Genomic DNA, 27,204 nt, shown 5'->3' with positions numbered 1-27,204 from the left:
GACGGGTGGAGTCCACTCGGATTTTTTTGGATAAAAATAGGGGGGGGACCGCAACTTGTTTTTTTAAAAATGGGGGTCGTCGTCTGGTTTCTGTCGTTGGGGAAGAAGGAGGGTTTTTTAATGAGAAAGTATAGCGCGGTAAATAAATGCGCTAAACCCAGTATAGCCCGGTTATATAATGCGCTATACATATATAATGCGGTTTTACACAACGCTATACTTTAACAGCCAAAACATCATTAAAATATAGCGCGGTATAAAATCGTGTTATATATAGAAATGTAACTTTTGTTTTTTAGCATTAAAAACGTATTTTGAGTTTAAATCAACAACATTTAGGTTTCGGATTCCAAGCGAACACATACAGTGATAATCAAGAAAGCAAGAAGAAATTCGAATGTCGGCACTGCATATTGGAGTCTCAAACACACTGACATACACACATACACTCAGTGCAAAAGAACAATAATTTAATCTTCACATTCATACGTGACTGGCCTACACACATTCACTCTGATGTGTCTGCAAAAGATTAAACATTAGTCTTTAAATTTTTACATGATTGACCGTGACTAAATAAACATCAGAAATACACATAAACAACACACACACACACAAGAAATAAACATGAATCTCCTATCAACCTTACGTGAGGTTCATCCAGAAATTTCATGAGAGACCACAAACAAAGCCTTAGCTCCCTATATAAAATCTTCGCATTTCCTCCAAATAATCACAAAGTAAGAAAGTAAGCTAGCTCTTCTCACAAACATATATAGCTTCATATAGAGAATATTTGGAGGAAGTGAGAGAGAGAATATGGATGATAAGGGAGCTAAAGGAAAAGGAAAAGAAGCGACGGGTGCACGTGGAGGAGAGAAAACCCGCACAGGAATTAATGGAGTGTTTCCACACAAAGCCAATAGTGGAAGTGTGTTCCCGAAAGAGAAAAAATCAGTGAAGGCCATGGCAGTTGAAAAGATGGAAAAGTTGTAACTTCTGCTTTCAAGAATAACAAGAAAAATATCAATCCTCACGATGTGGTTATGGGCATCCGCCCATGTGGTTGCTTGGAATACGAGCAGGATTTCCTTTCAACTTTTGGGAGGCGTCGGAGCTCCGTGGATTCAAACCTTTGTGAATGCCTTCACTGCCCACTCATCTGTACAACCGATAGCAACATCCTCTCTTTCTGGAACCGGATCACGAATTCTCACAGCAATTCGAACTCACCTTGCGCAATCCTAAATATCTCCGCCTTCCTGGCTTTGACCTTACTTACCGCGACATGGACGTTAATGAATGAATCTGCAAGCATCTCAAAAGAGTTAATTTAATGCTCGGGTAAAAGAGAATACCACGCCAGGGCACCCTTTGTGACGGTTTCACCAAATTAACTTCTTCAGTAAGAGCGACTCGATCTCATGTTGAGCTAAATCGTTCCCTTTCCCAGCTGTGGTGTAGGTTATGCTGTGTTGTTGGGGTGTCGAAACCATCCTCGCCTCTTGGGGTTTTGTTGTCAACCCTCTGACCCATTTGGTTTGCAGGAGCACTAGGAGGAGTCGGGCCCCTTCCGTTCGTATTATTGGAGGCGCCTGACAAAGCTTGTTTCAACACTGTCATCACCCGGTCCTGCCTTGAGAGGTGTTTCATGATTGCTTTTTGCTGTTCTCTTAAGATTTTCACAGTTTTCACGACATGTTCCTCCTCCGCATCATTAGAAGTTGGCTATCGCACATACTGAAGGTATCGTCCTTTACGAACTAGGGTTGTTTCATCACCTTCGTTACGAGAGTTGCTGATTGAATCATCATGTTGGGATAATTCTTCGTGCCCCTCTATGTTGTGTGTGATGTTGATATCATTAGCTTCCATATTTGTTTTGTGCTAAGGGAAGAATCAAAACAAGTTAGTAATAAATGTAAGGATCAAAACAATTATGCCAGTCTAAGCCCCACGGTACGCCAAATTATTTACCCTTATTATAGTTAAATTTGTTACGTGGTTTATAGAGAAGCGAAGTGATTTAATCCAAGAACGATAAAGAGATAAGATTAAAAATGAGATTTAGCTATCGAAATTAAAGAAGATGACAAGCATTGATCCGAGCAAAATGCCTCCGAGGACAAAAGTGAAAGTAATGATAAAGAGCAAGTAAAATATAGCGTATGCTTTCCAAGAATTTTGTATCCTTACAATGGCTGCTGAGCCTGCTATTTATAGCTTTACCTAGGAAAACAAGATCCTCGTATCAAACTCCTCTTAAATGATAATAAAAGAGTCATTGATGAATATGTAACTGCAGGCCATGAATGTAAATATAATCTACAACGATCGCTCATTTAATGCTAGAGTATATTCCCTTATTGAATGTTATCCGATGACAAACCCTTGAACTCCTTCCATGAAAGATGGTCCCTTCGAGATTTACACGGAGTCAATTACATTCGTTGTGTCTGGTATTGGTCATTGCCTAACTTGCACTTTTCTTACCTTCGGTTCCACGTGTCATGCTACCATTCGACCATCTATTGTACACCAATTTTATCCCATATAAATAGTCCCCCTACTTTCCGGTAACACATATTAGTATTACCGGGAAGTTGGTGAGGATTTCTTTCTTGGCGGGAAAGTTTCTGAATAGTGTCTGACGTTTGATAGGATGCATTCTCGCATTTAATAACCCAACACGTGTTGTCCCATGATTCAACAAATATTTTCGCCGGTTCTCGAGGTAATCATGACCACGATTTTTGCCATCTATGACTTCCCTTCTACTCATTCTTTTCACTTCTTTACTTCCAAAATTTTCATAAGCCTTTCTTCCTCTTTGCATCTTGCTTAGAAAATTTTCCATCTTAATCAACTCTTTTAGCAAAATTTTTACTGACCCTTTTATTATTATGGCTTCTTTCACCACACTCTTTGGAAACTCTGGTCTTTTCTTCGGTAGAGGCCCAAAGAAAGACAAGGACAAAGAAGCTGATGTCGATTATGAACCTCCTACTGTAAGCACCATCATACCAGAATATCTCAGTACTGCTAATGACTTTCAAAAGAAGGCCACCTCTACATCTTCATGGACTTGGCCTGTTTGTAGGTATCCATAATCCATTCGCCATTCTAGTATCCCAATTGTGAAGGGGGACTACAACTGCCCCAATCTTGAATTCCTCGCCCCGGATATAATAGAGCGGGTTACTTTCACCACTGAGGATTTTACTTATGTCTATACATATCCCTTTACCTTGGGTCCATTCTCCCTGGGGCAAATTAAGGGCTTGGCCCTATAATTTTGTAGTTTTGTCATCGGTACCAGGTCTGCTTAGCGTAAGTAGGCCTATCTATATAGCGGACAGTGGATTGCCTTCACCAGCTATGCACGGAGACTAGGGAAACCCTAACCCTTGCACACATGATGAATCTTTACTCTCCTAATTCAGCAATAAACTTCAGCAAATATGGCCACCACGCTCTTCTCACCAGCGTGGATGATGAAAATGACTGTAGGTGGATGGAGAGCTTCGTCATCATCACTGCTAGGGACATTATTCCGGCCACAACTCCATCTTTTCCTGAGTCGTGAAATCGCTTTCGTAAGTTTTTGATTTATTAATTTCCTTCCTTTACGAAAAGATTGTTTTCTGTTGTTGCTGATCTTTTTGTTTCTTTTGTTCCAGCTACTCGATGGAAACCATCACAGGTTCAAGTCCTGGACCAGTGGATTCAGAAAATTTTGGAAATCACAACACTAGAATACTGTCAGTGGAAGAAAATGACCCTCAAATACGGGTGGAATGCTAAAAATCATGGTAATCCGAACTATTCTTCCTTCTAACTTTGTACTAACATGGGCAACTCCATGAAAAAGTTGCTAACTCCATTTTTTGCTTGATGTAGGACTTTCACAGGGCTCTATGACTTGCCCCGAGGTCGACATCTTAGTTGAAAGTGCCCTTGCTCGAATCAGTGCCTGGGGATCTACTTCCGGTGAGGATGCCTCCTCTCGGAGTCCCCAGCCCGAGAACAAGCAACCAAAAAAATGACGCTCTTCCTCAGCTGGGACTCAAAGGAAGAAGATAACGGAAACAACAATCGAGCCGGCCATATGAGTTGTTGTGGATGACCAAGAAGTCTGTGATTTGGGGTGTATAAAGCAAACTGATAAACCGCACCAGACCGACAAACCGAGTCAAACCGAAAAAAACCCGACTAGTGATATGGTTTAATTTGGTTTGGTATGTAAAAAAAATCAAACTATAATAGGTTTGGTATGGTATTAACTAAAAAAGTCAACACTACCAAACCAACCCGATATTTATATATGTAATTTTTAAATTTTGTTAATACAAAATAAATATTTTTTATAATAAAATTTATATATATTTCTTTTAATTTTTTATTATTTTTATTATTAAAATATATTTGAGTTTATAATTTTATCCCACTACATATATGTCTAGAAAGCTAGATAAAGACCAAAACGTCACGACCCAAAAATTTCGTAGTCGTGATGGCACCTAACCCAACCCGCTAGGTAAGCCAATTAACAACTATCCAATTTTATTAATATTTAACGGGACAATTAATCAAAAAAATTATCTGAATCTTATACATTTCCCAAGGACTGATAATGCAAATCATGAGCTTCCAAGAATATGGTTTACAAAGTGGATATGAAGTAAACACATCTTTTGTTTGAAAAGTACATAAACAGAGTTTTATAAATCTAAGGCTACCATGAACAAGAGGCAGTTACAACAGGGACGCATATATACCTTCAAATCCTGCTCCCATCGAACACATCAACAACGACAACCAACATCTGCAGGCAATGTGCAAAAGTGTAGTATGAGTACAACCGACCATATGTACTCAATAAGTAACAAACCTAATCTTTGGTTGAAAGTAGTGACGAACTGGAACATAGGTCGGGTCCAACACCAATAACCAACAACAGTTCATAACAATGTAAAAAAGATAACAAATGAAGTACTCGAAATTTAAACTGCTATGTTTTTTCATAATTTTCGAAAATAGTTTCATTTTTCAAGCATATCAGTGAAAAACCCAAATCCTTTACCGAAATCATCGTAAAATATGAGATAGTTTAAAAACTGTAATTTTTCTAAAAATTCTTTCCACAATAAATAAGATGTTTCATTTTTTTTTCCAGATAGCAAGTGTGAAATACCTCTCTATACCCACATATTAATGTGTGTGTAAAAAGTCATAAATGACATGATACCGTATATCATGAGGAAAAATACATCTTTATGCTTGTATGTTATGTGTGCATGCCAATGCCATATATCTCAAAGATGAATCATATACTCACACTCTCAGAATACTCCATCTCAATGTATCACACTTTTCACTCATTATGCCCAACCACTCGGTACTATATATGGACCATACGACCCAGGGAAGATCCATCCCGGAATATATACATCACTGACCATCAGTTACTCAATACCGAGGAAGGCCAATCCGGCCTCATGGAGAAGATCCATCTCCAGGTATATAAATGCTTCGGACAAGATCCATGTCCAAGGAAGATCCATCCCTCAATATAATCAATCGCGCTCACTGGGAGTGAGTACACACTCCGGAGGGGATCCTACAGCCCAAGCGCTATAATCTGCACGGACAACTCACGTGTCATAGTATCAATAACATAATCCGCACGGACAACTTACGTGTTGCATGAACAACTCGCTTTCTAAAGTATCAATATCAGAATCCGCACGGATAACTCACGTGCTATAGTATCAATATCCTCACGATTAGGTCCCCAGCCTCACTCAATCATCAATCTCTCCAATCTCGCTCTCTCTCGTGCTCACAATGTCATGAAACTAGCCTGAATATGATGATATGATGTATCAATAAATACCAACAGATACTGAGATATGATATGCATATGGATACGTATGACTGAGTATATAAAACAATGAAAGCAGATAACTCAACATCAGAAATGACCTCAGTAAGTCCCAACAGAACAAACATCTAGCCTAGACATGGTTTCTAACATGGGTCACAACTTAATAGCTCAAGTACGTAGAAATTTCATGGTTACATGTAAGATCAGGTAACTACACAGTACCACAAAATTAATAGAGTCACAATTCACCCGGTGCACATGATAACTAGGGATTCTAGTCTATTTTATGCTCCTTTTTGCTTAAGTTTTGGATTAAAAGTGTGTACAAGAATTCCAAAAGTTAAGATGTTGTGCTTGTTTGCATTGTTTGGTCAAAAAGAGACAAGAAAGACAAAATCAGCTCAAAAAGGAGTGAAACCTACACAAGTGCAAAGCTGAGTCAAAAGGAGCGCTGACAGCGGAAAACCGAACGCGGTCACAGAGGATCCACCGCCGAGGCGGTCTTGCTTCCGTGCTCAGTGGTGGCAAAGTTCAAAGAGTGTGTTTTAGGGGTTTAAAGTTACTGCTGTAGATATATGATTTTTGACCCTCCCCAAATTTTTTTATATTTTAGCATGTAAATATTTAGTTTAGGCCTAAAATCGCTATTTCAACTAATTTTGACTCTTTTACTTTATTTTATTACAAGAAAATAAAAATTATAAAAATATTTTATTTTATGTACTTTTCATAAAGTAAAAAATATATATACAAAATAGTACCTTATTTTTATCTTTATATAATCTTGAAAAATACAAAAATATATAATAGTTTCATGTTTTAATATAGTTTAGTTTAATTAATTAGAATTTGTTTTTGCATCATATAGTATAGTTATCTTATATTAAAGGAATTTAGTTATGGTTTTGAATAATAATTTTTGGAGTCTTCTTAGCCCAAAATTGAGACAGAAAAAGACATGGTTCAACCCAATTACTCTTAGCCCATTCTTCCCAACCCATTAGCCCATTTAAATGCAAGATTTAATCCTAGCCATCTATTTTCTTCTAATCCAATGGTCATCATCCCTTCCTACTTTCATATAAAATACTCAATTATAAAAACTCTACCCTTAAGTTTTCAATTCCTAATCTAGCCTGCAACTCTAAAAGCAAAAGAAAAGCAGCGCAAAAAGAGAGATCCAAGTCCCCTTCCCCATTTTTCAATCCCGGATTTTCAGCACAGAGAGGACAACAGACCATCCCCTTCGAGAACATCTCTCAGCTGCTACTCTGATTTTTCAACGAGCAGTTTTTTTTTTTTTTTTTTGGAAAATAAAGAAAACAGGATCTCTCTCATTTTGAATAGATATCGGGACCCCCCTCCTCGATTCCCATTTCAGAGCAGACCCTTGTTCAAAGGGGGCAAAAGGGAGAAGGTTTGAAAAGAGGTGATACCCTCCCTGCACACCCCAATTCATCTCACTTTTTGTTTGGATCTGAAAACTTATTTGGAAAAAGGATTTCAACTGATCATTCAACATTTTCTCATCTCCTGGGATTCCAACTCTCATTGCCGAAGCTCTGTTCATTGATTAATTGATTCCTCCTTCCAATTTCAGAGATCTATTTTCTACTTTGTTTGTTCTGCTATAATCAGGTACTGCTTCTTGCTTGAATAATGTAAACGCAATGTTCAGTTGAATGAGGATTATGTGACCAAGTTAAAGGAAACACAAATGCGGACACTTTTCTTTTCATCGTAATTTTAATGCCTTATTTATTTATCTTTGCCTTTTGACTTTATAAAACATGAGCCTGAATTTGGATAGTTTATTCTCATTGCTCCTTTTAATTATTAATTTCTATACTGTTTAGTTGGATTCGTCACCTAGATAAATTTAACGGCTAATTAGAAATTTTGATTGATGTTGCAAAGCTTCAATAACAATAAGCAGGATGCCAAATTGAGTTTTAATATACTATGGGAAGTCCTCGTTGTTGGTTGATGAGTCTACGTGGTGGCATGTTTTAGTTTCTGATTGAAACTTCCAATTTTGCTAAGGTTCAAATTATTAGATATCAAGATAATTTCAAGCTATATGATGTTAGTAATTTGTTAAATTATAAATAGTTTTAAGGTTGAATAACTCATTAGAACAGGTAGCAAAAATCTTACACCCTTCCACGGTAATTTCCATAGCCTATGGCCTTACAATAATCTTAAATTAGATTAGGAAATAAATCAAAGGCGTAGTTACTTTAGGCGCGTAATTTAAATTACTTTCCTAAATCCGGGTGTGCATTTATGTGACCCAAATTCAAATTTCAACAACGTTAGATAAAATGTGTCGTGGACCACGGGTGCATTTATGTGACGCGGTTCAAGACGCGTTTTAGATGACGTTGAATCTTTCTTAAAAAATAATTAAATAAAAGCGGTTATAAAGTTAAAATTGCATCATAGGTTTCAAAAATGTTTTAAAATCAAATAAATAGGCAAATAATAACAGTTGAGCGACCGTGCTAAAACCACGGAACCCGGAAATGCCTAACACCTTCTCCCGGGTTAACAAAATTCCTTACCCGGATTTCTGTGTTCGCGGACTGTAAAACAGAGTCAATCTTTCCTCAATTATCCCAAGTGGCGACTCTGAAATTTTAAATAAAAATAATCCCAAGCTGCCTGCGGTGCTTTTGTGCGGGCATTGGTTGGCAGATTAAGTTTATAGCTAAGTTTTTCTCTCCAGGGCATATGGCGACTTTGAGAGATGAGATTTTGGCCTTCAAACCGGAACCTAATGAACCACTTCATGAGATCTGGGAGAGATATCGGACAATGGTGAAAGAATGTACGAACAATGACCTGACCGAAGCAATGATTCAGCGGACATTCTACCATGGCATTAACACGACCAATCAGTGAGTAGTGAACCAGCTAGCAGGTGGAAATTTTATGAACACACCTTATGCTGAGGTGTGTGAGATATTGGATGAGATGGCAGATACTTCCTCAACTTGGCAAAGTCAAGCCAATGTGCCACAGGGTGACCCCACTGTCATCCACTTGCACAAAGAGCTCCATGATCATGGCCAGACAATAGCAAAGTTAGCTACAACAATGAACCAGTTGGCAAAAGCTCAATTGCAACAAGTTCAATCTCCTAGACAAGTAAATGCTATGGAAGGTGTCAACATGTTGGTCAACAAGAGGCGACAAAGAGGTCAACAAGGTCAAGGTAGTCCGGATCAATATGAGCAAGGCAGTGGTGATTTCAATCAAGATGATAGCTACAATGAGAAAAGTAAAGAAGTGCAGTACGTGAACAATTACCAAGGACAAATGGGCAATGCTCCTAACCCACAACAACAGTAGAGATCCCAAGGAAATTGGGGGAATCAAAATCAACAAGGCAATAACAACTGGAGGGACAACAATCAGAATTGGGGCAACCAGAACAACTAGGGCAACTAGAATGGCAACAACAAACCAAGGCGGTTGGAATAATGACAATCAACGGAATTGGGGGCGAGGCTTTCACAGGCCTCTGATGTACCAACAACCAAACAACCCACCTCCATTTCCATCCCAATATCCTAGCTCGACAAACAATGAGATGGGAAAGATCGCCGTGAAGAAGAACACCAACTTTGATGTCCAGTTGGCATCCCACAATACTTCAATTCGAAATTTGGAGGTTCAACTTGGCCAGATTTTGCAATCTTTGAATACTCGCCCTAAGGGGGCTCTACCTAGTGATACGGTAGAAAACCCGAAGGGTAGGAACAACATCGGGCATGCAATGGTGGTGATTACAAGAAGCGGTCGAGGTGGTGATATGAATGCCTCCAAGCAAAGGGAAGTTGTGAGTGATGAGGTTGAAATGCAATATGATGGTGTTCCTATAGTTGATGAGCAAGTGAGTGAAGAGAATTTGAATGCGGAAGCGAGAATTAATATTCATGATAATGAGGTGGAGACTCAAGATGACGTGAACCCGTCTAGGGAACACATAATAGATATACCGAAAATGATAGTGCCCAAGGCTAAGGCTCCTTTGCCAAGGCCTCCTCCACCTTACCCTCAAAGGCTTGCAAAGAAAAAGATTGAAAACCAATTTAAGAAGTTTATTGAGATGATGAAAAGTTTGTCAATCAATGTTCCTTTGGGGGAAGCTCTTGAACAAATTCCGGGTTACGCCAAGTTCATGAAAGACTTGGTGACTAAAAAGAGATCCATGGATTGTGAGACCATCAAAATGACTCATTAAGTAAATGCACTTGTGCACTCGATGGCTCCAAAGCTTGAAGATCCCGACGCTTTCACCATTCCATGTACCTTTGGGAGTGCAGATTTTGCAAAGGCATTGTGTGATTTGGGAGCAAGTATCAATTTGATGCCTTACTCCGTGTTCAAAACCTTGGGTATTGGTCAACCGAGAGCTACTTCAATGAGATTGCGAATGGCGAATAGAACAATGTAGAGGCCGCTTGGTATTATTGATGATGTTCTTGTTCGGGTGGACAATTTTATTTTGCCTGCTGACTTTGTGATTTTGGACTGCGAGGTCGACTATGAGGTTTCGATAATATTGGAAAGACATTTCCTTGCAAGTGGGAAGACATTGGTTGACGTGGAAGCAGGGGAGCTCACCTTCCGGGTGGGTGATGAACAAGTGGTCTTTCATGTGTGCAAATCAATGAAGCAGCCGAATAGTACTGAAGTGTGCTCTTTTGTGGATCTTGTCATAGAGGTGATAGTTGATGATACTAGTGCAATGATCAATGTGGAGGATCCTCTAGAAGCTGTGTTGTTGAACCTTGACGTAAATGAGGATGAAGGTCTAGTGGAGTGTGTCAATGCTTTGCATGGAATGGGCTCTTACTCTTATGAGCCTCGAAATCTCTCTTTGGATCTTGAGAACAGAAAGACTCCACCAACAAAGCCCTCAATTGAGGAACCCCCCATTTTGGAGTTGAAGCCTTTGCCCTCACATCTCAGGTATGAATTCTTAGGCCCTAGTTCAACTTTACCTGTTATTCTTTCATCTTGTCTTACTAACGTGCAGGTAGATGTAACACTGGAGGTGCTCCAAAGAAGAAAGAAGGCAATTGGATGGACTCTAGCTAATATTCGGGGAATAAGCCCGCCTTTTGCATGCACGAGATTATACTTGAAGATAATGCCAAACCCTCCGTTGAACATCAAAAGAGGTTGAGCGAGGCTATGCAAAAGGTTGTCAAAAAGGAGGTGATCAAGTGGTTAGATGCAGGGGTTGTGTACCCCATCTCGAAGAGTTCTTGGGCTTTACTGGTGCAATGTGCGCCAAAGAAGGGTGGTATAACTATGGTTACCCATGAGCAAAATGAGTTAATTAACACCAGGACTGTCACCAGATGGTGGGTGTGCATGGACTACCGCAAGCTGAATAAAGTGACCCGCAAGGATCACCTTCCATTACCCTTTCTTAACCAGATGCTATATAGACTTGCTGGGCGTGCCTTCTATTGTTTCTTGGATGGGTACTCAGGTTACAACTAGATTTTGATTGGTCCGGAAGATCAGGAGAAAACCACCTTCACGTATCCATATGTCACCTTTGCATTTTCTAGGATGCCATTTGGTTTGTGTAATGTACCGGCTACATTCCAGTGGTGTATGATGGCTATATTTATCGACATGGTGGAGGACTTCTTGGAAGTGTTCATGGATGACTTCAGTGTTGTGGGTGACTCTTTTGATGAATGTATGAAGAATCTTGACAAAGTGTTGGCCCGGTGTGAAAAGACAAATCTTGTGCTCAATTGGGAAAAATGCCACTTTATGGTCGAGGAGGGCATTGTCCTCGGCCATAAGATCTCAAAGCACGGTATAGAGGTGGACAGGGCTAAAATTGAAGTGATCTCAAAGCTTCCTCCTCCAACATCAGTCAAGGGGGTGAGGAGTTTTCTTGGGCATGCGGGGTTCTACCAAAGATTAATCAAAGACTTTTCTAAGGTAGTGAATCCTTTGTGCAAATTATTGGAAAAGGATGCCAAGTTCGTATTTAATGAGGAATGCATGAAAGCTTTTGAATTTCTAAAGTACAAATTGACAACCACTTCCATTATTACCGCACCCAATTGGAGCTTACCTTTTGAGCTTATGTGTGACGCAAGCGATGTTGCGGTAGGAGCGATCTTGGGTCAAAGAGTGATTAAGATGTTTCACCCGGTGTATTATGCAAGCAAAACAATGAATGATGCTCAACTGAATTACACGGTGATGGAAAAAGATTTGTTAGCAATTGTGTTTGCAATGGAGAAGTTTAGGCCTTATCTCATGGGTGCCAAGGTGATAGTTCATACTGACCATGCAACACTCCGCTACTTGATGACAAAGAAGGATTCTAAGGCTCGGTTGATGAGATGAGTTATATTGCTTCAAGAGTTTAACCTTGAGATTGTTGATCGGAAAGGGAGTGAAAACCAAGTGGAGAACCACTTATCCCGCTTGGAGGAGGAGGGGAGGCCCCGTGATGGCCTCGAAATTAATGATTCATTCCCTGATGAGCAATTCCTCTCTGTATCTGTGAATAACATGCCTTGGTTCGCGGATGTTGACAACTTTCTTGTGACTGGTATTGTTCCGTGTGATCTATCTTCTAACCAAAGGAAGAAGCTTAAGCGGGTTAGTTTGGACTTCTACTGGGATAAGCCTTACTTGTTCAAAATCTGTAATGATGGTGTGATCTGGAGATGTGTTCCGGAAGAGGAGCAAATGAGTATTCTGGATGCTTGTCATTCCTCTCCCTACGGTGGTCATCATGGTGGGGCGAGGATAGCTTCAAGGGTGCTTAGTTGGGGTTTTTATTGGCCTACATTGTACAAGGATGCGGGTGAGCTTGTGAAGAGATGTGATGAGTGTCAGATAGCAGGTGGAATTTCAAATAAGGATGAGATGGCTCTCCCCACTATTCTTGAGGTTGACATTTTTGATGTGTGGGGCATTGATTTCAAGGGACCTTTCGTGAGTTCATGTGTCAACACATATATTCTAGTGACCATTGATTATGTTTCCAAATAGGTTGAGGTTCGTGGCTTTACCCAACAACAAGGCCCGGAGTGTGGTGTCTTTTCTCAAGAAGAATATCTTTACTCGGTTTGGCACTCCTAGAGCAATCATTAGTGATGGGGGTTCTCATTTCTGCAGTAAGGCATTTGACACTTTGCTTACAAAGTACAGTGTCAATTACAAGGTTTCAACCCCTTACCATCCTCAGGCTAGTGGGCAAGTTGAGGTCTCCAACAGGGAGATCAAGAGCATATTGTCAAAGACGGTTATTGCAAATAGGACTGACTGGTCAAAGAAACTGGATGATGCTTTGTGGGCTTACAGGACTGCTTACACAACTCTGATTGGTATGTCTCCGTAGCGATTGGTGCTTGGGAAAGCTTAACATATCCTAGTTGAGTTAGAGCACAAGGCCATGCGGGCCTTGAGAAAGTTGAATCTTGAATGGGATGTTGCAGCAAATCTCTAGGTGGAGCAACTCAATGAGCTTGATGAGTTTCGGTTGCATGCCTATTCCAGCTCATCCTTGTATAAGGACAAGATGAAGTACTTACATGACAAGTATGCCCGTAGCAAGGAATTCAAAGAGGGTGACTTGGTTCTTTTATTCAACTCCCGGTTACAACTATTTCCGGGAAAGCTTAAGTCAAAATGGAGTGGACCTTTTGAGGTAGTACTTGTGACTCCGTTTGGTGCTCTTGATTTGAAAAACAAAAATGGTGAAATCTTCAGAGTTAATGGGCACAAAGTGAATCACTATCTTGGCAAATTTGATGACAGCCACGTGGTGGCAACGATCCATCTCAAATGATTTATGGTAACATGTGTCGTGTCGCGATGTTAAATCAGGCGCTTCTTGGGAGGCAACCCATGTGTTTTTCTTCCTTTTGATTTTCTTATTAGTTTAGGATTTGTTTTTGAACTAACTGTTTGTGAGATGTGTGTAGGGATGTTTGATGCAGTGCAGGACTAAGCTGGAAAAATTTGGCACTCTCTGAAGTTGGACCACTGATAGCGCTTCATTTTTCGCAGTTAGTGATGGCCTTATCGCAGAGGCGGAATTTGATGGCGGATGCGAGATTGAAAAGTCCAACATGACACCTCTCTGAAGTTTCAACCGCGTCTGAGGTGCTTTTATTATGGTCAGCAATGCCGTACCGCAGTCGCGATCGATTTTTTGCTCTCCACGGTCAATTTAATTATGCATCCCTTCTGTACTTCACTAGTGCGGACCGCGGTGATTTACCGCGGCTGCGATAGGTAAGTTCTAGTAGGTCCCTGGATGTTTTGTATAAATAGGACCTCAGAGAACCTTTTACCCTTTTTGCTCAATTGACTCTCACACTAGAATTTTAACTGTTCATCCACACCACAATCTGCACAAACACAAGAACTAGACTTCATTTTTCACCACTCATTTCACATTTGGTAATTCCACTCATTCCTTAGTCTTTAATTTTGTACTTATTTACTTTTAATTGATAGTTTTTACTTCTTCTTCTTCTTCTTCTTCTTCTTTTTTCTTTTAATTTTGACTTAGGGTTCCTTTATATTGACTAGATTAGGCTTAAAATAGTTAGAACTGGTTACTGAACACCTAGTGGGATTTATAATGTTGATGATATTGCTAAAATGCATGAAAATTAGAAACCCTAGGTTTGTTGAGCCCTATTTTGACTTTTGCAGACGCGATTGATTTTTCACGGTCCGCGTTCATAAGTTTCATATGAGAATTTGAAGTCCTGATAACCGCGGTCAGCGGTGGAAAATTCTGCTGATAGTGGTGCCTCTTCGCGGCCGCGATTAATTTTCCTCGGTCCGCAGTGCTCAAGTTCAGAGAGGTACAAATAAGAGTCCGCGGTCGCGGTCAATTTTCCACGGACAGCTGTGCAACCACCGTCGCCGCACTCAACTTACCTCGCTTAGTGGTGCAATATAATTAGAGGGTGGGTAGTCTGATCCCCATACCTCCACGGCCGCGATGCATTTTCCGCGGTCCGCGGTGTAGCCTCCCTGGTCGCACTCCTTTCTCTGCGGTCTGCAAATTTTCCATGCACTGTAAATTGTTCTACTGTTTTTTTTTTCACTACTTATTCTAGCAACTAACAATGTGCCACTGATTATGTTTGTAGACAATGGTTAAATCTAGAGGCGGCGGTGAGAAATAAAAGGGTATAGTAGAGTCCTCCCGGGATAAGGGACGGGGACAAATAAAGTTGACCCCAGCAATTCGGAAATCAATTGGGGAAATGAGGAAGACCATCATAGCTATAGACAGAGCTGCTTCCCACTCAGAGGGGAGTGATCATGTGCCCTCCTAGGAGGCCTCAAAGACTAACTCAGTGCCTGCACATGTTCTAGACTTCCCGAGAAGATTCCGTTTGAGAGATGAGCCTAAACCTCCAGCTTTTCCCACTTCTTCGGCTTCTTTTGAGTCGTCTGATGGCTCAGTGGAGAGTGGTGAGTCCTCAGCTTCAGCCTCACCGATAGCTTCGTCACCGGCACAAGACCCCATAGTTTAGATGCTGAGGTACTGGATGACGAGAGAGGGGGTGCCACCCAGACCAGAGGTGTAGAAAGAACAAGAAACCCAGAGGTTTGGCAACAGAGATTTGTCAGTGAGCTGGCATACCATAAATTTAGGGAATGGTGGCCTTAGAAGTCCCTAAGTCATGAGCGTCAATTCATAGAGCGGGATCTTCTGCCAAAGAACCCTAATGTGAAGAAGCACTTTAATGAATGGGTAGGATTGGAGTACATCACTAGCAAGGTGTCGGAGGCTAATAAGCACCTAGTAAAGGAATTCTACGACAATGCCTCCCACATCAAGAATGATACTAAAGTGACTAAGGTGCAGAACCTAAACGTCAAGTTTGATGGGAAAGCAATTAATGATTACCTGGGCTTCAGTGATGAAGATGAGACATAGTACTTAGAGAAGGTGGCGATGGATGAGGTAGCCCGCCCGTGGTTGGCATCACTTCTGGCTCTCCTATATACCATCCAGTATGGTTGATAGTAGGGGTTCCTCTCTTGAGGAACACCCTGAACTTTGAGGCAAAGGTTGGGAGACATTTGTGTGCAGAAGCGTAGACTCCACTACTCACGACAACACCTTGTCGGTCTCCCGGGCGATTATAGTGGCGGCTATCATGGCGGGGTTCCCAATCAATGTCGGGAATATCATGTCTAGGGTGATCACTAGAGTGGTTAACGAGGGTGATAGATCCTACCCCTTCCCGAACTTCCTCACCATGTACCTGGAGGATCAAAAGGTGGAGAAAAGAAATTTCGATGTCAAGGTAAGGCCCAAGATGCCCTTTTCATGCTACAACCTTAAGGGTCCAGGCAACCCCAAATCTAAGGGATCCAAGGGCAAAGCTACTACATCTACTAGCTAGTCTGAAGAGCCAGTAGTGGTAGTCACTACTTCACAGCCTCCCACTGCCATACGGGATCTTGCCTCATTACCATCTACTTCCATGCCATCCTCAGTTCCATCCTCCCCAGCATACCCATTGACTGCTCATAGGTCGAGCCAAACACTCTCCAATATCAACAACTGGATGCAGGCGACAACTTCTAAGATGTATGTGCTATCTAGTTCAATAGCAGCCCAGTCAGTTCTTACACAGCTACAGGTCCCAGCTTCAGTAGAAGAGTCTCTCAAGGAGCTTCTGGACAACCAGAAAAAGCTCCTGGAGAACCAAGCAGACAAAGAAACTGAAAAAGACTCGGGCCTCGAAAGAGTCTGTGAAGGAATTGAGGGGGGAGATGGAGAAGATGAAGGCATCAGACCACTTACCATTAGAGCTACTATTACATGACTAGCCTCTAGCGGCTTAGACAGAGCATGTTCAGGAGTAGGAGATTGAGAGAGAGCCCAAGAGGAGGAGAGTGATGCCCCGGGTTGATGATGTAGAGATTGAGTTGGCAGAGACTGAGGGAGGTGCCTCGGCCAGCCACAGGCCCCTGATCCAGGTGATCCTGGGACCTAGCCACAGGACCCTATGCAACCACAGGACCCAATGCAGACAGAGGACCCATAGGGAGTTTCCTTTACTCTTTACCCTTCTTTTTGATCTTTTTTTTAGTTAGTTAGCATTGAGGACAACACTAGTTTTCATTTGAGGGGGTGGTCCTACTTTGATGATTTGGTAGTTGGTTTATAATTATGATACTATTTTCTTTCTTTATGCTTATTTTTCACTTTTGGTATGTATATAACTTAACATTTATTTCACTTTTCGTTATTTTTCAATCTTGGTCTGTATATGAAGTTACTCTCTCATGTATATATTCATTCTCTCTTATGTATATTCATCTAAATCCCCTATTGTACATATTTAGTTTACTTTCCACATTTTACTTTATAACTTCTTTTGCAATTTTTCTTAATAGTATAGCTTATTTTATTTAATAGCTTCTTTTTCGGTTTGTAGCTTCTTGTTTTACAAGTTGCAATGATCAATAAGCCTTTGGTTTTCTTAATGCCACAGTTTTTTCCAAAGGTAGAGTTTGTGTGAACCGGGATGGCTCTTCCTGATAATGGATGGCATGACAACCTTCTTAAGAGTTTGAGTCTGTTTTTCTTTTTATTTTTGTGTAAATAGTAGTTAGTGAGAAATGGTGCCTCAAGCAAAGCTTCACTTAGGCCTAACACATTTATCTATGACCTTATGGTGAAAAACAAATTGGTGTGTACATGATGGTGATAGTTGTGACCTTGAGACTCTTGTGTTGACTAAACAATCATCGAGTGGCTTCTCAGAACCATTTGTGTTGCTCAAATCTTAGCTAAGGTTGTTGTGGGTCCCCGACTCTGTTTCTTTACCAATCCTATAGCTTGTGTGGTGAGGTATTGATTTGCAAGTCCAAGTCCCATGCCAATGAGTCTATAACTTGCCCTGAATATTTTCCTAGGTGAAATCCTAAGTGAAGTTCGACTTGAGAAGTGATTATAGGCTCTCCTTGATCCTAATTGAGATTTGAAAACACACATATTCCACCAATGATGACATCACTAGTCAACCCCGTTGAGCCATAGCCCTTATTCTTTCAAAAACCATGATACAAGCCTTTATCCGTTCTAAAATGATCCTCTCTTAGCACCCAATCTTTACTTAGCACAAGGCAAAAGCATAAATTTGGGAGGAGAGGCGAGGAATGTAAAAGCGATAAAAGATACAAAATAAAGAAAAGGAAAGGGCAAAAAGAAAAAGAAAGAAAAGCGAAAAAGTCAAAAATAAAGTGAACAATGTAGAATAAATGAAGGGATTCAATAAAAGCAAAAGATGAAAGGCATGGAAAGAATTAGAAAGGAGAAAAAAGATTGAAATGAACAAGAAAGAGTGACAGTGTGACGCTCTAGCCCCTAGAGATAAAGTAAATGACTCAAAGAGTCAAGAAAATGTATGCCAAAATGAAGCAAATAAAGTGCTTAAGGGAAGATGAAACCTTCTTAGACCAATATATTCTACCCTGAACTAAAAGCCTTCATTACATCCCCACAAAATCCCTATATGATCTTGAGTTGGGTGAGCTTACATTAGTGGTGACTCATATAAGGGGCAAGCTTATGGTACTTAGAGCTGGACTTTTGACCTTCCTTTGAAAGAGATGAGTGTGTTTTCAACAATCCTCGTTCTGAGTGATACAATCTAAAAGTGAGGTTTGCTTATAGAGAGTTGAGGAGTATGAGTTTAGGTTCCACAATGACCAATGTAACAAAAAGAGTTTCCTTGAAGAGTTTCCACAGCTTATGTGTTGCACTATAGCCATGGTGCTAAAAAGGTTGTGTATTATTATTAATGTATTTGAGTTGAGGGTAATTGTTAGTCTCAATTGATTCTTGATGAGGTTACTTTAGGACAGCTGAAATTTTCCTGTCTTTTATCTTGAGGAGGTGGGAATTACATTGTTTGCTTGAGGACAAGCAAAAGCTTAAGTTTGTGGGAGTTGATAATTAGGGATTCTAGTCTATTTTATGCTTTTTTTTGCTTAAGTTTTGGATTAAAAATGTGTACAGTGTATTCCCAAAAGTTAACATGTTGTGCTTGTTTGCAGTGTTTGGTCAAAAAGAGACAAGAAAGTCAAAACCGGCTCAAAAAGGAGTGAAACCTCCACAAGTACAAAGCTGAGTCAAAAGGAGCGTTGACAGCGGAAAATCGGACGCGTTCACTGAGGATCCACCGCTGAGGTGGTCTTGCTTCCTCGCTCAGTGGTGGCAAAGTTCAGAGAGTGTGTTTTAGGGCTTTCAAGTTACCGCTGCCCGCGGTGCTTTTGTGCGATAGCGTTGTCTCTACTATGACAGTGGTCCTTTTATCACGGTCAACGGAGGAGAGAATCGAAGAACTCATTCTAGAGCTCAAAGTGAAGAGCGGTCGCGGTTGAAGAATCGTTGCAACGGTCATCTTTCTGCTCCAAGAGGTCCTAAGCTCAGAACCAGCTAAAAGTTGAAGACCGCGGTTGCGGTAGTCAAAGCGTTGCGGCGGTACATTTTCCGTTGTCAGTAGTACCTTCGTAGGGCATTTTTGTCTGAAAAATTTAGCTGTGTATAAATACTTCTTTTTCAAATTATTAGGTCATCTTTTGTTTAGCTGAGCATGTGAACCATCGTTTTTACCTTTTTGAGTAATTTTAGAGCTTGTAATTACTTTTTATGGTTTCTATTTCATCTCAATCTATGATTTCTTGTTTAATTATGAGTAGCTAAGCCCATTAGATAGGATTGTGGCTCAACCCTAGTGTAGGTATTTAATGGGTCTTCTATTTTAGGGATTAAATATTTATGGGTGATTGATATTTGGCCTGATTTACACTTTAAATGTTAAATTGGTGGTTACAAACACTGATTTGTGCCTTTTTGACTTAGGCTCTTCTTGAGAAAGATAGACTCAGTCTAGAAAATTCAGGCCAACAAGGAATTAGGGTGTATTCAAGATAATGATAGCCCCAATTAAAGTGTTAAACCTAGAGATAGTAATACCCGACTTGAGCCAATTTTGCTTGCATTGTTGAACACCCAATTGGGCTTGAGAAAGCCAATTAGGGCAAAGTCACTCAAACTACCGAGAGGCATAGAGTGAGTAGTTACGTGCAATGGCTATATCACGATCCCAACTATAACAAATTTTCCCTAAACTGTAGATCCCGTTAGATACCCACATAGGTACAAGTCACTTCCCTAGTGCCTTTAGACCTATTAAGAAAACCCTACAAAAACATCATAAATAGCTTATTTCCCTGCATCATTAGTATTAAACTAGAGTAGCGAACAAACAAAGAATGATTGGAAGTGCAATCAAGAATACTGCACATTGCTAGATTAGATAGGAATCCAATTCCAAACATATCTTAGATCCCAGTGGATTCGATCCCGACCTTTTTGAGTAAAAGCCGCATCAACCGCTCTTGCCACTCTATAGTGGTGTAGGGTTGGAACCGATCAGCACGCCCACGTGCCCATCACCTATCATGTGCGTCAACTCAACATCAATTACATAGCATGTAGTTTTGGGTTTCATACCCTCAGCACAAAGTTTAGAAGAGTTACTTACCTCGAACAAGCCAATTCAATACTGAACAAGCCAAGCGATGCTCCAAAAATGCCATCTCTCGTGTACTGACCTTCGAACGGCTCAAAACTAGCCAAAGACAACTCAAATACATCAAACAATACTAAAGGACCCAATCCCAATCGAAAAAGGTCAAATCTAGAATCAAAACCAAAAATCGGCCAACAATTCCAAGCAGGGCCCACACCTTGCAACCCGACGAAACTCACAAAATCCGATAACCCATTCAATATGCGAGTCCAACCATACTAGTTTCACTAAAATCCAACTCCGAATCGGTGTTCATAACTCAATTTTATATTATGAAACTTTAGGCCAAAATCCCCAATTTCCTCTTTAAAATTCATCAACCAAAACCTAAAATCGAAGATAGATTCACGATATATAAATAAAATCGAGTAGAGAACAATTACCTCAATCCTTGTGATGAAATTTTCTCCAAACATCGCTCCATTCCGAAGTCCATGGCTCAATATGTGTTAAAAATGACCAACCCTCAAACTTATAATATTCTGCCCGACGATTCCGCATTTGCGGACAAATTGTCGAATCTGCGACCACCACTTCTGCGGTAAAAACTTTGCTTATGTGAAAATAGCCTTTCCTAGCAACCCTCACACATGCAGATATCAAATTCCGCTTCTGCGAAGATTTTTGCACCTGCGCTTCCAATCTCGTATCTGCACGCACACAGGTGCGCTACAAATATCCGCTTTTGCGATCTTCCTCACCGAGCCTCTTCTCACTTCTACGACTCTCTAACGACCCGACCAGTCGTCTCATGAGTTACCATTCCATTTTTCCCCATTTCTGCTTTTTTATGTTTTGTTTATCCGTGTTATATGGTATCGGGTTGGTCGGATAGAATCCGAAATGGTTTTGGTAAGGTTTGAGACACTTAGTCTCTAAAAGTAGCTTTAGAGTTAGAAAAGTCAATCAAGAGTTGACTTATTGGCAAACAACCTCGGAATGTGGATTTTATGGCTCGGATAGCTTCGTTAGGTGATTTGGAACTTAGGAATGTGTCCGGAATATTTTTGTGATGTCCGGTGTAGAATTAGGATTAAATTGGCGAAAGTTAACTTTTGGCAATTTCCGATCGGCAGTGGAAAATAGGCTATTGGGGTTGGAATGGAATTCCGACAGTTGGAATAGGTTGGTAATGTCATTTTGGATATGTCGGCAAAATTTCAGGTCAATCGGAGTTGGTTTGGATAGTTTCGGCGTCGTTGGTGGAATTTAGGAATTTCAAAGTTCATAGGCTTGAATTTGATGTGATTTTGGTGTTTTGATGTTGATTTTGGTGTTTCGAAGGCTCGACTAAGTTCGAATGATGTTATGGGATGTGTTGGTATATTTGTTGAGATTTCTCGGGTGGATCTCTAAAGGTTAACAAATCAATCTAGACTAGAAGAAAAGATGCTGCATTTTTTTTACAGTAGCATGAACAGTAACTCGGGTGAACAACTCGGGTGAATAGTACTCGGTTGAACAGTAACTCGGGTGAACAGTACTCGGGTGAATAATAAAATGCGTGAGCAGTATTTAAATAAACCCTCCGCGACCATTAAACCCTTTTACACTATTTTTGAACGGGGAAAGAGCTTTGAGGCGATTTTGAAGAGAGGAAATCATTGTTCTTCATTGAGGTAAGGATTTTGGACCCTAAAACTCGATTATTTGTGATTAAGGAACAAAATATCAGTGTTTAATTCATGAAAATCAATACAAAAAGGTGGAGTTAGGGCTTGAGATTATGAGACCTTCTAGGGATGATTTGAGGGGCCAACGAACTCCGATTTTCGAGTTCTTTATATGTACAGACTCGTGAGATGATGAAGAACATTTTGGTATAAAGTTTGTCCAGTTCCGAGATGCAGGCCCGGGGGTCGAGTTTTGACTAATTTCGGGGTTTGTGCTTAAAATCGATATTTTTCAATTGGAATTCATTCGTTTAGCATAATTTGATGATAAAAATCTGAACTTGGTAGATTTGGAGCACTCGGAAGTTGGTTTGAGAGGCAAGCGTGTTGCAGAGTAGCTTTTCGGGCTAGTTCGAGGTGAGTAATGATTTTAAATATTGTTCTGAGGGTATGAAACCCCGGATTATACAACGTTCGGCTGTGTTGAGGTGACACACACGCTAGATGACAAGCGTGGGATCGTGCACCGTTGGGGATTGTGACTTACTCAATCCCGAATGACTATTTTCCTGTATATTTGGTAGCTAATTGTTTGATATTATTATACTTTGGGCTAAATGCCATATTTGGGCTTCGTGCCAACTGTTTGAATCCTTAGGGGATCGTTAATGATATTTTCCTCGCTGTTTGATTTCATACTTGTGCTCAGTTATGCCAGATCTTTCAATGTTTTCAAAACTCAGCTATGTTAATCTGTTTTAGAAACCTTAAATGATGTTTTAAAGATATTTTGAGCTGAGCTGCATATTTTTACTATTGCCCAAAGAGCTTATGAGATTCTGGCTGAGTAAGGCCGAGGGCCTATATTGTGAGGATACTTTTGGGCCGGGCTGCACGATGCAGCAGTGATACACTAATTATGATAATGAGGCCGAGGGCCTGAGATTGTACGCCACGAGGTGGCTTGATATTTATATGAGGCCGAGAGCCTGTTTATGATGCCACGAGATGGATTGATATTGCGCTTGGGCCGTAAGGGGCCCATCCAGGAGTCTACACGCCCCCAGTGAGCACGGTTACCCATTGTGACATGAGATATAGCCCGAGGGGCTGGTATTGTTTTGTGATATTGCCCTTGGGGCTAATTTGATGTTATTGTGCCCTAGGGGCAGTTCTTATGTGTTTACCATTCCTAGTTGTTTTTCCTATCTATTGTTGACTGCTTAAAAAGGTATTTTTATGAGATTTCATCGTTAAATTGTGTTACTGATTTTGTTATACCTCTGATAGCTAAATGTTGTGTTTAACATGATTTTATATCGTTCAATCTTCATTTATTCTTATTACTCACTGAGTTGGAAGTACTCACTTTACTCCCTACATCTCTGTGTGCTGATTCGGGCGCTACAGGTCCTGGTACTGAGGGTTGACAGTTCCAGCAGATCTTCGAAAGTTTACTAGGTAGCTGCTTGGCGATTCGCAGCCCAGTGCAACCTCCCTCTATCTTATTTCTTTTCTGATTCAGTTATTTAGTAGTGGAGTAGACTTTCAGACTAGTAGTATTGTTTTAGATGCTCATTACTGGTGACACCCCGATGTCGGGTTGTGTTGGCTTTTATTTATGCAAATTATACTGTTAAATGCTTGTTTTGGGATTTTATTTCTGATTAAAGACTTAGTAGTTATTATTTTAATTGCTTAAAGCGAATTGGAAGTGAGCCGGCTGGCATTGTCTTCACGAGAGGCGCCATCATGACCGGGTTGGGTTTAGCGTCATGACAGACTCTACTAACGCTTCTGCGACCATCGCACCTGCGCAAACCAGTTGCAGGTGCGGTCATACTAGAACCACCAGCAACCATCAATAGCAACATGAAGAAAATTAATCCGAAATCAATCCGAAACATGCCCGAGCCCCTCGGGACCACGTCCAAACATACCAAAAAGTCCCATAGCATAATACGGACGTACTCGAGGTCTCAAAACACACAGAAAAACATCGAAATGATGAATCACACATTAATTCAAAATCAATGAACTTTGAAACTTCAAACTTCCACAATCGATGTCGAAACCTATCAAATCACGTCCGATTAACCTCAAATTTAGCACAAAAGTAACATTTGAAATAACGGACCTGATCCAACTTCTGGAATCAGGATCTGACCCCGATATCAAAAAGTCCACTCCCGGTCAAACATTCCAAAATATAAATTTTTGCTATTTCAAGCCAAATTCTACAGTGGACCTCCAAATCACAATTCGGATGCGCTCCTAAGTCCAAAATTACTCAACGGAGCTAACGAAACCATCAAAAATCCTATTCGAGGTCAAATATTAAAAAGTCAAACTTGATCAAACATTTCAAATTTAAAGCTTCTAGCTGAGAATCATTCTTCCAGATCAATTCCGAATAACATGAAAACCAAAATAGATTGTTCACATAAGTCATAGCACATCATACGGAGTTACGCATGCCCTCAAACAACTAAGCGAAGTGTAAATGCTCAAAATGACCGGTCGAGTCGTTACACAAAAAGAATAACAAAAGTAAACAAATGTAAAAGAAAAAAGACCACTAAGGCTAAGGTCATAAGGCATCGATTTTTCTACCAAAATCAGAATACTTTTTCCCCTAAATCAAAGACCACTAACTTCTTCCCCCCATCATAAACCCTAACTTTATCTTCCCCAAATTGAAAATTCCAAACCTGAGGTCGTTGAAGCTTCTTCCTTTAGGTAAAAGTTCTTGAAACTTATTTCACTTATTGCTCATTTTCTCCTCTAAGTTTTGTTCTATGTCTATGTTTTATCCTATTTCATCATCTTTTCTTCTAAATTATTTTTTAGTATTAAATTGTTTGAACTTATTATCTTCAGAACCAATTGCACACTCTAGTTTTCATTCATTTTTAGGGATTCTTGGGACTTTCTATGGTTTTGGGAAAAAGAAATTTTCAGAAATATAATATTTTGCTTCAAAACTAGTTCTCTTTTACATAGTTGTGCTTTTTTACTTAATTTTATATCATAAAGCTCATAAATATTGTTTTGAGATTACAAATTTATTTTCAAGTGCATGAGATCTTTCTTTTATGGAAACTACAACTTCTGCACCAGATGTGGAGGTAATTGTAAACAATCCTCTGACTATGATAGTGGTAGCTCAACAATAAGGTCAAGATGCTCCTTATCGACACACTCATCCCAAAAAGCAAAAATGAACAACTCGTCCAGTACCTTTAAATCGGGAAATACTAGCAGAGAGATGTCTGAGATTTGGAATCTTTCTCGAAGTTTACTGCTAAAGGATGTAGATGTAGGGAAAAATATAATCATTGTCCTAAAACCTTTAATTTTGAGAGCAAGAATGTGACTGCTACATTATAGACACATTTAATGTATCGACCCGGCCGGTCGTTTTGAGATTTAGCATGTCACTCAGTAGTTTGAGGCCATGAGCAACATCACTTTAGGTATTATGACTTGTGCGCACGGTCGGAATTGAATTCCGAGAAGTTCGGAGTTAATTTGGAAAGAGAATTCTCATTTCAGAAGCTTTAAGTTGAAAGAATTAGCTAAGACTGGATTTTTGCATAAACGACCTCGGAATAGGTATTTGAAGGTTCCATTAGGTTCGTATGATGATTTTGGACTTGGGCGTATGTCCGAATTGGGGTTTGGAAGACCCGGGAATGTTTTGGCGCTTATTATGGAAGTTAGCATTTTGGAAGAAATTTCATAAGTTTGGTTGAAGTGCATTTTAGAGTTATCGATATCCGTTTGGGATTCCGAGTTTGGGAGTAGCTATGTATAGTGATTCTAGAATTAGGAGCACAATCAAAAGTGAATTTGGAGGTCCGTAGGTTATTTTGGAGTCATTTGGCTAAAGATAGAAATTTGAAGGTTTTTGAGAAGTTTGACCGGAAGTGGACTTTTTGATATCGGGGTCGGATTTCAATTCTGGAATTTGGAGTAGGTTCGTAATGTCAAATATGACTTGTGTGCAAAATTTGAGGTCGATCGAATGTGATTTGACGAGTTTAAACATCAGAAGTAGAAGTTTGAAATCTTAAAGTTCATTAAGCTTGAATTGGAATGTAATTCATGGTTTTAGTGTAGTTTGATGTGATTTGAGGCTTCAAGCAAGTCTGTGCTATGTTTTTTGACTTGTGTGGGTGTTTGGTTTGGAGCCCCGGGAGCTCGGGTGTGATCCGAGATAGTTTCAGAGTGATTTGCTAAGAAATAAGATTGCTGGTACTGGTATGATCGCAATTGCGATGCATTGGTTGCAAATTCGACCTCGCATTTTGCGAGTTTCTATTCGCTTTTGCGAGCCTGGGCTTCGAGGGGAAAGTTTGCATTTGCGAACGAAGGATCGATTTTGCGAGGCTGTCACCGTCGCATTTGTGAAGAATATTGTCGCATATGCGACTAGGGCAGGGTGGGCTAGGCTTCGCATTTGCGATGCAATTGTCGCAAATGGGACATCGCATTTGCGAGCCGGATATCGCAAATGCGACATCTGTGACTGGAACTCAGGGTTTTTATCCCGAGACTTAGCCCATTTCCTTCATTTCCCACTTGGCCTTAGGAAATATTTGAGAGCATTTGAGGAAAGATTCCATCATCATCAAGGAGGTAATTAATTTCTACATATCATAAGATTAATACATAGATTATGGGTAGATTAACACGTGAAAATTAGGAAAATCAAGGGTTTTAGATGAAAAACCTAGAATTTGGTAAAAACAAGATTTAATCACGAAATTTGTTAGGGAATGGAGTAAAAATCATACATTCTTGATCCTTAGGTTATGGGTAACAATTTTCTTCAAAACTTTCCGGAATCCGGGCACGTGGGCTCGAGGGCATTTTGGTCAACTTTTTGAGCGAAGTTGGGAACTTATATAATTTGAATTTTTACAAGTGTTAGAGTGAATTTTTATTGGTTTGCCCGTTGTTTGAATAGTTGTTGGGCATTGTGCATCAATTGGAGTTGTTGGAAGGGCTTGGAAGCCGGTTATGGAAATTTTAGAGCGAGATAAGTCTCCTTTGTAACCTT

General features: G+C 40.2%; 1 long non-coding RNA gene across 3 annotated transcripts; it reads left to right on the top strand.

Moving 5' to 3' along the window:
* Nucleotides 1–6,885: 6,885 nt before the first annotated feature.
* On the top strand, nt 6,886–19,532 carry LOC142162714 (uncharacterized). Of its 3 annotated transcripts, XR_012694005.1 has the most exons (3): nt 6,907–7,525; nt 13,867–14,179; nt 18,986–19,532. It is a non-coding gene; the product is annotated as an uncharacterized LOC142162714 (long non-coding RNA). The 3 variants fall into 3 exon arrangements; XR_012694003.1 differs by lacking the exon at nt 18,986–19,532 and having other exon boundaries at nt 6,886–7,525; nt 13,867–14,419; XR_012694004.1 differs by lacking the exon at nt 18,986–19,532 and having other exon boundaries at nt 6,886–7,525; nt 8,616–14,419.
* Nucleotides 19,533–27,204: the final 7,672 nt, after the last annotated feature.

Source organism: Nicotiana tabacum, chromosome 8, assembly GCF_000715075.1.
Source record: "Nicotiana tabacum cultivar K326 chromosome 8, ASM71507v2, whole genome shotgun sequence".
NCBI classification, from domain to species: Eukaryota; Viridiplantae; Streptophyta; class Magnoliopsida; order Solanales; family Solanaceae; genus Nicotiana; species Nicotiana tabacum.
Note: the sequence above shows the minus strand (reverse complement) of the source record. Positions and strands in the feature narration are given on the sequence as shown.